We start from the raw sequence: 11,831 nt of genomic DNA, 5'->3' as shown, positions 1-11,831 counted from the left end.
GGCCTGTTGCCATGATTCTTAATTGTCTTTGCCCGAGGCGGAACCACACCGCCCTTGCCAGGGGCCGGGCTAAGCAATCTGCTCGGGTTTGTGCTCGGAGCTTTTGTTCCCTGAGCGCTTTCTATAGAGCTCTGGAGGATGGGAATGAAGATGGCGGCCGCTCAGTCTCTGGCGTGGAGGAGCTGAGAGCTCGGGGAGCTCGGGGTCCCGCTTCTCAGTGCAACCTTGGAGAAAAGCCGTCAGTCCCTCTGGTCTCCCTGGTCTCCAACTGCACTCGGGCTCACCCGGCCTGTGATCGAGCGTTTCTATGTCTGGTGCACGGCCCCATTTGGAGTCTCCAAACCCAGCAGATTCCTACTGCTCTGCTCTTCCAGTGGATGAAGGTGGGTCTCCCTGGATCTGCCACTTGTGGGGTCCCTGGTCAAAGAGCAGTGGCCTGATTGTACTATGGGTCACAGTTTAAGGTAGCCTCGAGCTGAGAGCTCACTCCTTGGCTCCGTCTCTGTAGCTGGCTTCCCTGCTCTGACACCTGACAGCTCTGGGACACTCACACACCCCCGTCCTTCTGTGACCCTGTGGGACCTGAGACCAGACTGTCCCCGCGAGGGCTCCACCCCCGCTAGCCTCTGGAGCAACATCCCTCAGTGGAGCAGACTTCTAAAATTTCGAATTTTGTGCTCCGTTGCTCTACCGCTTGCCAGGAGTCGGCCCCTCCCACCGTGGTCTATCTTCCCATCACTTCAGATTCACTTCTTCACAGTCTTAGCTTTCAGAAAGTGGTCAGTTTTCTGTTTCTAGAACTGCTGCTGTTCTCTTCGTTTCCTGTTGGGCGTAGATGTTCAGAATGGTTTGATAACTATCTAGCTCAACTCCTGTGACCTGATGTCATCTCAATCTGCCAGTCCTCTGCCATCTTGGCTCCTCCTCCTCTGTGCAAATTATTTTTCATGGGATTTCTTCAGGACTTCCTTTCTGGCTCAGGCATTCCTTTTCCTTGGTTTGGGGTTTGCCTGCTCAGCCTGCCATGTTCATCAGAAGTCAATATGACTTTCCTTTGTAATTCTAGTTTTAATTATGCTTATTAAGTGGTCAGAATCAGTTTCTCAAGCCTTCTCCCATAGAGCGCCTCCCCACCATATCCCCCAACTCCAAGAGCTTTTCCCTCTATTTCCTATTTAGAAATCCAGAAAGAGATAACCTCACAGAATTTTATCCTATATCAAAAAATAACAGGGGCACCTGGGTGGCTCAGTCGGTTGGGTGTCTGACTCTTGATTTAGGTTCAGGTCATGATCTCAGGGTCATGGGATCGAGCCCCATGATGGGCTCCATACTCAGTGGGGAGTCTGCTTGAGATTCTCTCTCCCTCTTCTTCTGCCTCTCCCCCCTTTCTTTCTCTCTCTCTCTCAAATAAATAAATAAATGTTAGAAAAAAAAAAGATGGAAAGGCTTGGTTTGCTTAGGAGGCCTGAGTTAGCCCTCTGAAGACTCCCTCCTCTCCTTTAATGTATAGGAGATATCCAGAAATTCACAAGCCCCATGGTGTGGGAGGTAGGAGTTAAAGAAAGTAATTGAGTTGAACCATTGGACTTTTCTGGTGTTGCTGTGGCATGGGATGAGGAGACTTATGAAAAGGATCCCAGCACTGGGGAGCTGAACCCAGGGGGCTGAAACGGAGAGGGGTATACTTGATAGAGTCCAAGTGGGCCTTAGAGAACCAACGTGAATATTGATTTAACCATCTAAGAGAAAGAAGGTATATGTTCATCAATAATACCTGCAAAAGGGAGGCCAGAAATTGTTCCCAACCATAAGACTTAGTAATCAAAAAGGACTTATCTATGGATTGTGGATCCTATTTGTGGATCTTAGAATCTCTCTCCCCAGTATCTTTGAGGCTTGAAACCCCTCCCTGATGTGCTTAGATGCTCCTAGAGGAAAGCCAGGGGGATGGAAAGCAAGTGGAAAGGGGAGCACCAGAATCCCCAAAGAGACTGAATTATCTTGGAGAGACAATTTGGCTCTAGAACTCTGAGATACCATTAAATACTGAATTTGAGTTTTTCTTCGTCCTTCTGGATGAAGGGCTTGGGACTAGATCAATTTTAGAAATTAAAGAAATTACTTTTTTTATTTCAAAAATATAATGTTCAATCATTGACTCTGCCAAATCATTTTCTAAATTTCAGAGTGTTTATCTCCCCTCTTAGACAATGAACATACCATGAGCAAACCTGGTTTTTCTGTTTGCTTGCTTGCTTGATTGCTTGTTTTAATCCTCAGGGTCAGTAGGCAATCAACACATGTTGAGTTGAGTAAGTAAATGAATGCAGAAAGGTCTGGGAGATTTAAGAAGGGACATATTTTGCTGGTTAAGACTGAGACAGGTGTGAAAAATAAAATGAAGACAGACATCTTGTTGAGAAGTGAAGTTTTGAGGTGAATAGTTAGAATCTGCAAATGTAGAAAATCAAGTTTTTTAAGGTCACTGTGTTGAATTCTATTGAACCTTTAATCTCAAATATCATTAAAAGCAAAATCTGAGCAAAAAAGTGCTGGAATCTTCACTTCATGTGCTGCTGACTCACTATTTATACTTTTATTTGATCTTCAATAAAGCTCTCTTTGTTCTCATACATGAGTAATGGGTTCAAGGTTTTTATTAGTTGTCTTGCTACAGCAGGGTGCAGTAGCTGAAATTCTTCTTCGACCTGTGGAAGTATAGATTCATTTTTCAATGAGACTCTTATCTTCAGAAAGAGCACATTTCACCAACACAGTCCAAGGTCATGATAACAAGTCTTTCCTATGGTCTAAGAATAAGAGTCTGACTCCTAGCAACTGAGGAACATGCTTTTGATAATACTTATGTCAATGTGATATGGCAAAGGAATCTTCATTACAAACAAAAAAAAAATTGGAACCTTTCAAACAAGAGCTGGATAAAAAGAATAATCTAACTACAAGTATACTTTGATTTATAGGATATTTAACCCTACATTTTATAATTCTTTTCCATTTTTCCACCAAGAAAAATAGTAAGTCTGAATGCTACTGTACAACTTTTCTCTTTACTCCATTCCCAGGGGAAGAAAGCAAAGAGTGACTCCAAAATACTCAATGGTAACCCAATTTTGGGATATGGACCCTTTGGTGAGATAAACAAAGGGACTGATGTTCTCTTCTTCCTCCTGATATTTCTAGTTTTTTAATTGCTGCGACAGTATACTCAAGTGAGGTCAAGTGAGAGTTAAGTAGAGGACAAGGGAAGGTAAACAGAGACTCCTGAGGCTGAGTTTGTATTAAAACTTACATTTAGGGCACCTGGGTGGTTCAGTGGGTTAAGCCTCTGCCTTCGGCTCAGGTCATGATCTCAGGGTCCTGGGATTGAGCCCCGCATCGGGCTCTCTGCTTGGCTGGGAGCCTGCTCCTCCTCTCTCTCTCTGCCTGCCTGTTTACTTGTGATCTCTCTCTCTGTCAAATTAAAAAAAAATCTTAAAAAAAAACAACAACCTTACATTTACAGGTTCAGATTATTGCATTGGCATTTCTGTAAATCACTGATACACACCAGCATGACACACCATCTGTCAGGGTCATTGCAGCACGTGCCTAATTGTGGTCAGAGAACCAGGTTCTAATCATGGCTGAGTGCCCTCTCCTACCCTGGGAAAATTACTTAAACTTGGTTTCCTTATTGGCAAAAGGGAATAGTAAAACCTACTTTCTGGGATTATCATGAAGATTAAATGAAGTAATGGGTATATAAAATGGAACACAGTATTTGGCATATAGTAAATACTCATCAAATGATAGCAATTACTGCTATTACTGCAGTTCCAAAGTTAGGAGATTGAGGTTAATGTTAATGGCTGCATAGCTAGGAGGAAATTTCATGGCCTGTATATTTTAGACATCTGTTTTCAGTGCTATATACTTAGTATATCACTTAATTGAACACACAAAAGTATATTTAAGATCCTGCTACATACCAGAAGGCAATTTGTAAGGATATTTGACACTTGTTAAACCAACTAATATTCTGTTCTAAGGTGTTTTTTTTTCTTACATGCCTCTACTCATCCTTACAGAAATTCTCTGTGGAAGACAAATGGTAGATAAATAGCAAGAACTAGGCCTCCAATTTCTTGCTTGAATTATAGTTCCTGTAAAAAATTTAATGTGGGATGTCTTCAGCTTGAGAAGTGGAATATGAAGGGAACTGGCTTTTTTAAACATAAGAGAAACAAACAAAATGCGTTCTTTGTGTCTGACATTTTCCTATGAACACTATCTCTGTGAGCCTCGAACATATTATTTCACGTAGCAGCAGGTAATATTCAGTTATATCAACATCATGCTATATATTCATAATATTGAATATTTGGATTATTTGCAGTTTAAGTCTGTTACAAATAGTATTGCTTATTTGAAAGTCTGTTGTTTAATTTGTGAACTTTCCAGTTTTGCTTCTGTTGTTGATTGTTAATTTCATCTTGTTGTGGTCGGGAAATTTTGGATGATATCTGTTGTTTCAATCTGCTGAGACCTGATTTGTGGCTAACATATGGTCTACCCTGGAAACTGCCCTGTGTGCACTGGGGAGGGATGTGAGTTCTCCTGTCGTCAAGTAGAGTGCTCTGAGAGGCCTGTTCCATCTAGTTGCTCTATGGTGTTATTCAAGACGTCTGTTTCCTTATCTTCTATCTACTTCTATCTGCTCTTGAGAGTTAAGCATTGATGTCTCCTGCTATTGTAAAGCTGTTTACTTCTCCCCATAATTCTGTCAGTTGTTACTTCCTGTATTTTGCTGGTCTGTCATTAGGTATATAAATGTTTATAATTGTTATGTATTCTTGCTGTGTTGAAACTTTTATTAATATACAGTACTCTTATTCATCTCTTTTAACCTATGCTGATATAAAGCTGATTTTGTCTACTATCCCTATAGCAACTTTTGCTCTTTTTTGGTTACTATTCGGTGAAATATCTTCTTCCATCCTTTCACTTTCAGTGTCTGATTTGGATTTAAAGTAAGTCTCTTGCAGACAGCATATGGTTCAATCACACATCATTTCCTTTCCACCAGTCTCTGTCTTTTGATTGGAGAGTTTAATCCATTTACTGATAAGGAGGGAATTCTGCCATTTTGCTGTTTTTTTCTATAGGCCCTACAGCTTTTTTGTCCCTCATTTCTTGCATTACTATCTGCTTTTGTGTTTAATTTTTTTATAGTCAAACATTTAAATTTACTTCTCATTTCCTTTTGTATATATTCTGTAGCTATTTTCTTTGTGGTGACCATGGGGATCACATTTGACATCCTAAAGTTCAAACACTGTAATTTAAATTTATACCAGTTTAACTTCAGTGAAATACAGACTCTGCTCCTTTACAGCTCCGTCACTACCTCTCCTGGTGGTGGATGTCACAAAATTACATCATTTACATTGTGTGCCCAAAAAGCTAAACTAATAATTGTTTTGAATGCACTGGTCTTATAAATCATATATGAAGCAGCATGTAGAGTTACAAGCCAAAGTTACAGTGACACTAGCTTTTAGATAATAACCTTAAAAAATACATTAGTCTCTTAAGTAATGCAGAACAGGAAAGGTGAAATTACAAACCACCGTTAAAATAATACTAACTTTTATTGCTACCTTTGTATTTAACTTTATGAAGATACTTGTTTCTGCAAATGGCTTCAATTTACTGTCTAGTTTCCTTTCATTTCACCTGGTAGGATTCCTGTGAGTATTTCTTGTAAGGCAGTTCTAGTTGAAATGAACTCCCTCAGATTTTACTCATTTGGAAATGTCTTAATTTCTCCCTCACTTTTGAAGGATAGTTTTGCTCGAGATACAGGATCCGTGGTTGACGATGTTTTCTCCCCCACTTTGAGCACTTTGAATATATTGAACCATTGTCTTCTCACCTCCAAAATTTCTGATGAAAAAAATCTTCTAATACTGGTATTGAGGATCCCTTGTATGTGGTTAGCTGCTTCTCTTGTGCTGCTTCAAGATTATTGTTTTATCTTTGGCTTTTGAAAGTCGATTATTATGTGTCCCAGTGTCAGTCTCTTTGAGTTCATCTTATCTGGAGAATATTGAGCTTCTTAGATATTTATATTCATGTCTTTCCTCAAATTTGGGAAGTTTTCAACCATTATTTCTTCAGATATTCTCTCTGCCCCTTTCTCTTTCTCTTCTCCTGGAACTCTCACACGTGTAAATGGCCTGCTTGATAGTGGCCCACAGGTCACTTGGGCTATGTTCACTTTTCTTCAATTTTTTTTCCTTCTGTCCTTCACATTTGATAATTTCCACCATTCCACCTTCAAGTTTGTTTATTTTCTCCTCTGCCTGCTCAAATATGCCTTTGAATTCTTCTAGTGAATTTATCATTTTAGTTACTGTACTTTTCAGCTCCAGAATTTCTTTTTGACTCCTTTTTATGTTTTCTTTCTCTTTGTTGATAATGTCATTCTGTTCACACATCATTTTTTTTTTTTTTTTTTTTACTTTCTCTATATCTTCCTGTAGTTCTTTGAACATATTTATGACAATGATGGTTTTAATGCCTTTTCTAGTTAGATCTTCTGGCAAATCTTTTCCAGGAACACTTTTTATTTATTTATTTTTTTACTTTTAATAAACCTTACTTTTCTGTTTTTTCGTATGCCTAGTGATTTTTTGTTGAAAGCCAAATGTTTGGGGTGCCTGGGTGGCTCAGTTGTTAAGCCTCTGCCTTTGGCTCAGGTCATGATTCCAGACTACTGGGATCAAGCCCCACATCAGGCTCCCTGCTCGGTGGAAAGCCTGCTTCTCCATCTCCCACTCCCCCTGCTTCTGTTCCCTCTCTCACTGTGTCTCTCTCTGTCAAATAAATAAATAAAATCTTTTTTAAAAAAGCAAGAAAGCGAAACATTTGAATCTAATAATGTGATAACCTGGATATCAGATTTTTCTCCTTTCCCAAGGTTTCAATTATTGTTTTTGTTTATTGCTTTTCATTGTTGCAGACTGTGTTCCAAGGATCCGCCTGAGGCGCAAACTTAAGATCTTCTCAGGTCTTTCCGAGCCTGTGCCTTTTCTTGGGTGTAAACAATCACTTTCTAATTTTCCACACATATACAGTTGCTTGTGAATGTCCTAATCTTTATTTATTTTACTGTTATTGAGAGAGAGAGAGAGAGAGAGAGAGAGAGCGAGCACGAGTCGGGGGTTGGAGGAGGTAAGGAGGAAGGGCAAAGGGAGAGGGAGAGAGAGAATCTTAAGCAGGCTCCACCCCCAGCATAGAGCCTGATGTGGGGCTGTATCCCAGGACCCTGAGATCATGACCTAAGCCAAAATCAAGAGTCAGGCATTTAACTGTCTGAGCCACCAGGTGCCCCTGAATCTTGTAATCTTTAACGGCTATCTCCCAAATGGGGAAAAAGAAAAATGAAGGGGAGGAAGGGCACTGGCCACTAAAACCCCTAGAAATCATTTTAGCTTGAGGGGAGGGGATTGCAATAATGGGGGAGTATGACAGTAATAGTCACCCTCATGTTCATCTGCACCTCTGTGATCAGAAGCAGCAACCAGTAATTAGAGCACAGATCCCTGATGTTGGAGGATAGGGTTCTTTTTGCCCATTCTGGATCTAGTAGGTTTCTAGCTGCTCTAGGAACACGTGCACAACTGCCTGCCATAGGGCTTAGTATTAACCTCAATTTACCATCCGTATTAGACAGATTCTGCCACTGTAATTGTCTACTGGGGAGATAATTTCTGGTGTCTCCTACTCCTCCAGCTTCCCAGAATACTTTCTACTCCCCAGCATTTATTTACCTCCATGTGTCAGCCTGGATATTTTCTTCTGGTCTATTTTTCAGCTCACTAATTCTCTTTTGAACTGTGTCAAATATCCATTTAAACTTATATACTGGGCTTTCAAGTTCAGTTGTATTTTTCAGTTCTAGAAATCCCATTTGATTTTTAAAATTCCATTGGTGAAATTCTCATGATACATTACTTTGGTTATGTTAATTATTAGTTTTTTAAGTCCATGTTTGCTTTCTCTGATATCTGCACCACCTATTTCTGTTGTGTATTGTTTCTCTTGGTCTTGTTTCTGAATATGTCTCTTTTTTTAAACAATGAAATGTTAGACATTTTATATGAAAATTATAGTGACTCTGGATGTTGTATTCCTTAATAGAGAATTCAGCCTGTCTTTGAAAGCAACAGAGAGGCAAATCAGCTCAATTCAATGGGCAATGAACTCAATTTTGGTACGATTCAGTCTACATCAATTTGTTTGCATTCTTTAGGGTATAGTTTTCTAGATCTCCTAACAGAGAGCCTGAAGTATTTATTGTGGATTCTTCTCCTTAATATGCCATGAACTTCAGTTTTTATCTTCCTGCCCCTTGTCAGGTTGCCAAAATCTCTGATCTGATTTTTATTCACATTATGCTATGTCTCTTAGCTTTTTGCCTGGTTCAACTTAAATACCTTGAGGGGACAAACATGTGAATATTGGTCTCATTTGTCTCAGCCTCCCTCCTTTATGAAAGCTCAGCAATCCCAAACTCAAGCTTATCTTCCTTTAATGCGATTCCATGGATAGAGCTCTGCTGGAGTCCCTGCTTCATAGCAGGTACTTTCTTCTTGTTCTTGTTCTACGCCAAAATGTGGCAGGCAACCCAAGGATAAAGGGGAAATGGACAAAGTTTGGTTTGCTTCCAAAAGCATTCTTCTCTGGAATGTAATCATTTAAGTCCCAGTTGCCTTACAAGCCCTCTGATATTTGGGGTGAGGAGGATCTAAATATTTCAGATTTTTCGGGCTGCTTCGGTGGGAACATCGTTGGTCTGCTGCAAGCTACGGCATCATAGCCCAAAGTGGAAACGCTCACGTTGTGAACTGCCACTGAGTGTTCACTGTTTGCCGGGCATTCTGACGGATCCTTACCTATGTCATCTTACGTGTTTTCAACAGTTCTTTGAAATGCTGAAGCTCAGAAGGACTAAGTAACTCACTTGAAATTTTTACGACATAGAACCAGGGAATCTACTCCCTGAGCCTCTAAAGTTCTACTCTTCTGTCACGCTGGGCTCAAAGTGGGACATAATAGCCTGTCTGGGAAGGTTAAAGATTCATGGTCATTTGGTCCAAAATAACATAAAACCGGATATTTGGGATCCTGTGTAATAATTTTTAATGGGGAAACTGAGACACCTGATAAATTAGAGAGATCAATAAATCATACTCTTCAAATTTTGAAGGAACTAATTCAGCCTTCGAGCTTAAAGGAGCAGCCGATACTCAAAGGAAAAATCCCAGAAAGAGGAAAGGATTAAAAGGCAAGTGGCAAAAGGAAGTTTAAAAAAAAAAAATCATGTTGAGAAAGATGGTTCCGGTGTTTTAATTAGCAATAATCACGCCTCGGATAAACCTCATTGGCTAAGATACTGCCATTGCACGAAGCTGGTTCCGGTGTTTTAAATGTGAAGTTGGACACCAAGTTCGTGAAAAGCAAAAGTGTGTATTGTATAAAAAGATGAATGGTGATTTAAATGTTGAAGTTAATAGTTCATGAGCCGCAAAGTGTTGAAAAAATACGTTATTTCAGGTTTTAAAAATTTTTTAAATGCGTAAATCTCTTTCTATCAATTCTTCCATCTTTTGTAATGATAAAAAAGCAAGGAAAGAACTAATCTAATTTGCAGTCATGCCTTTTATACTATGTTCCTCATATACATGTTATCACACAGCAACCTTTTGAGGTGAGCAAGAAAAATATGGCCCTGAAATTTCTTACTGCTGTTTGCTGTTGAGCAGAACTTAAGATGAGCCAAATCTGGGTGGGTTTAAGATGATAAAAAATAGAAAACAAGGAGAATAATACATATGTATACCTTAGCAACTGTAACTGGCCCATAGGAGACGCAACCAGGCTGTTTGTTCACCTGAAGCTGGTCTTAGAGGGAAAGGGGAGAACTGGGAGAAGAGAAGGGCGAGCCCTGTTTGGAAGGAGAGATTTGCGCAAGGACTCTGGAGAAGAAAGCAGGTGGAGACTGGGCTGCACTTGGCTCCGGATTTACGGGAGCAGCCAGCCAAAGAAGGTGATCCGAAGTGGCACACCCACCGGGTAGGCTATAAATAAGCACTAAAGTCATCTGAAGGACCTTACGGGTTTCAAGTCAGCCAGACTTACCCAGGCCCAAAGCATTTTGTAGCTCTCCTTTAAGAGCCCACCCACTTTTGCTTGGCTTAGAAATAGTGCTCCAGGGCCCAAAAGGTGGGGAGCCTGCAGAGGCAGAAAGCCAGCCTGGGACCTCGGCTCAGATGTCTTGTGAGGGGCCAAGAATCTAGTGAGCGGGCAGGTCCTTTTCTTCTGAGTGTGATACAAGAAGCCACCAGGCTTCAGCTGTTCTGGGGCAGGAGGGAAGAGTCAGCAGTGGTTTTCCTGGCAGCTCTGTGTGCTGCTGCTCGCCTGGAACCATTCCCAGTTTGAAGCATCTTCATCACATGCATTTGCCTACCCTGGAAGGACTTTTCCAAAATGGAAAGACAACAAGAATTTACTTCCTGTTTCTTTGTGGTGCACAGAGGAACCTAGCTGGGCTATGTGATCCTAAGGGAAAGAGCAGATGAAGGGAATCAACATTTGTTGAGTATGCACTGTGGTAGGACATGACATCTTTCTTCTGTCTTCTTAATCCTCCCAACAGCCATTTGCCCATTTGCGGTAGGTCTGAGTTGTCCTGGTGGTGGAGAAAGTCTCGGGTTCCTCAGGAGAAGGACGGTGTAGTACTTGCACATTCATGTTTCCTCTGAGGGCATTTCGCAAGGCATCTTGACTACTTGTTGTGTTTTACGTATTGGAACACACCGTAATATCATAGCCGTGCACGTCGTCTGTTCGTTTGCTCTGGTCTCACTCAACCTTCAGGACCATCAACCACCACTTATAGACTATATAGTGACCGATTTGATGCAGCTATGCAACGTAGGCAGACCTTAATGATGACCTGCATAAGCTGGAGTGGGGGTCAGAGAGGGAGGAACTTGGGGTAACTCCTAAGTTTCCTGCTGGGGAAAGAGGAGGGGCATGGAGAGATTAGGTGAGTTTGGTGTTGGACATATTGAGTTTAAGGTTCCTTGATGAATGAATGAATGTCAGCAAGAACAGAGCTATCCTTTTTTTTCTTTCTGGACTTACTATATGCTAAGCCCTGTATAAAGGGCTTGTATACATTCTCATTTAATTCTCACAAATATCTGTCAGGAGGGGCCATGATTAGCCCTATGGGAAGGACGCATAAACGGAGGCTTACAGAGGTAACTAAATTGCTCACTTTGCCCAATGCAACAGTAAGTAACAAAACTTAAACTTTAGACACTAGACTCATTGACAAACAGGTGGTCGTTAACCCGTGAAAATCTATGCGATCTTACAGTAACAGCCTGTGCAATGGAGAGCATGGGGAAGATGAAAGGCAGAACCCTGGAGAGTAGCAACATGCAAGACATGAGCTGAAGAGAAGGAATATTCTCTGAAGACCAGGAGGTCTTCAGAGCAACAGAGGACACCAGGAGAAGAAATTTCAGAAAGAGAATGTTCAATACTCTTGATAACAGCTGAGACATTTAGCAAAATAAGGTCTAAGAGTATTCATTGAATTTGGCAACGTGCAGATTACAGATGTCTCTAGCTAAAGCTGGCCCGGTGGTGTGTGCGGTGTGAGTGTCAGTGGTTTGAGGAGCAGACAGCCCCTGTGAAACCGCACTGAGTCCCAACTGAGTATGTTGGACTTCCCGGCCTATAACAGGATA

At 41.0% G+C, this 11,831-nt stretch overlaps 1 pseudogene; it reads right to left on the bottom strand.

The window, feature by feature from the left end:
• Positions 1-9,329: 9,329 nt before the first annotated feature.
• On the bottom strand, positions 9,330-9,481 carry LOC123928508 (annotated as a pseudogene).
• Between the last annotated feature and the right edge of the window lie 2,350 nt (positions 9,482-11,831).

This window comes from Meles meles, chromosome 17, assembly GCF_922984935.1.
Source record: "Meles meles chromosome 17, mMelMel3.1 paternal haplotype, whole genome shotgun sequence".
Lineage (NCBI taxonomy): Eukaryota > Metazoa > Chordata > Mammalia > Carnivora > Mustelidae > Meles > Meles meles.
This window is presented reverse-complemented; position numbering and strand designations above follow the sequence as displayed.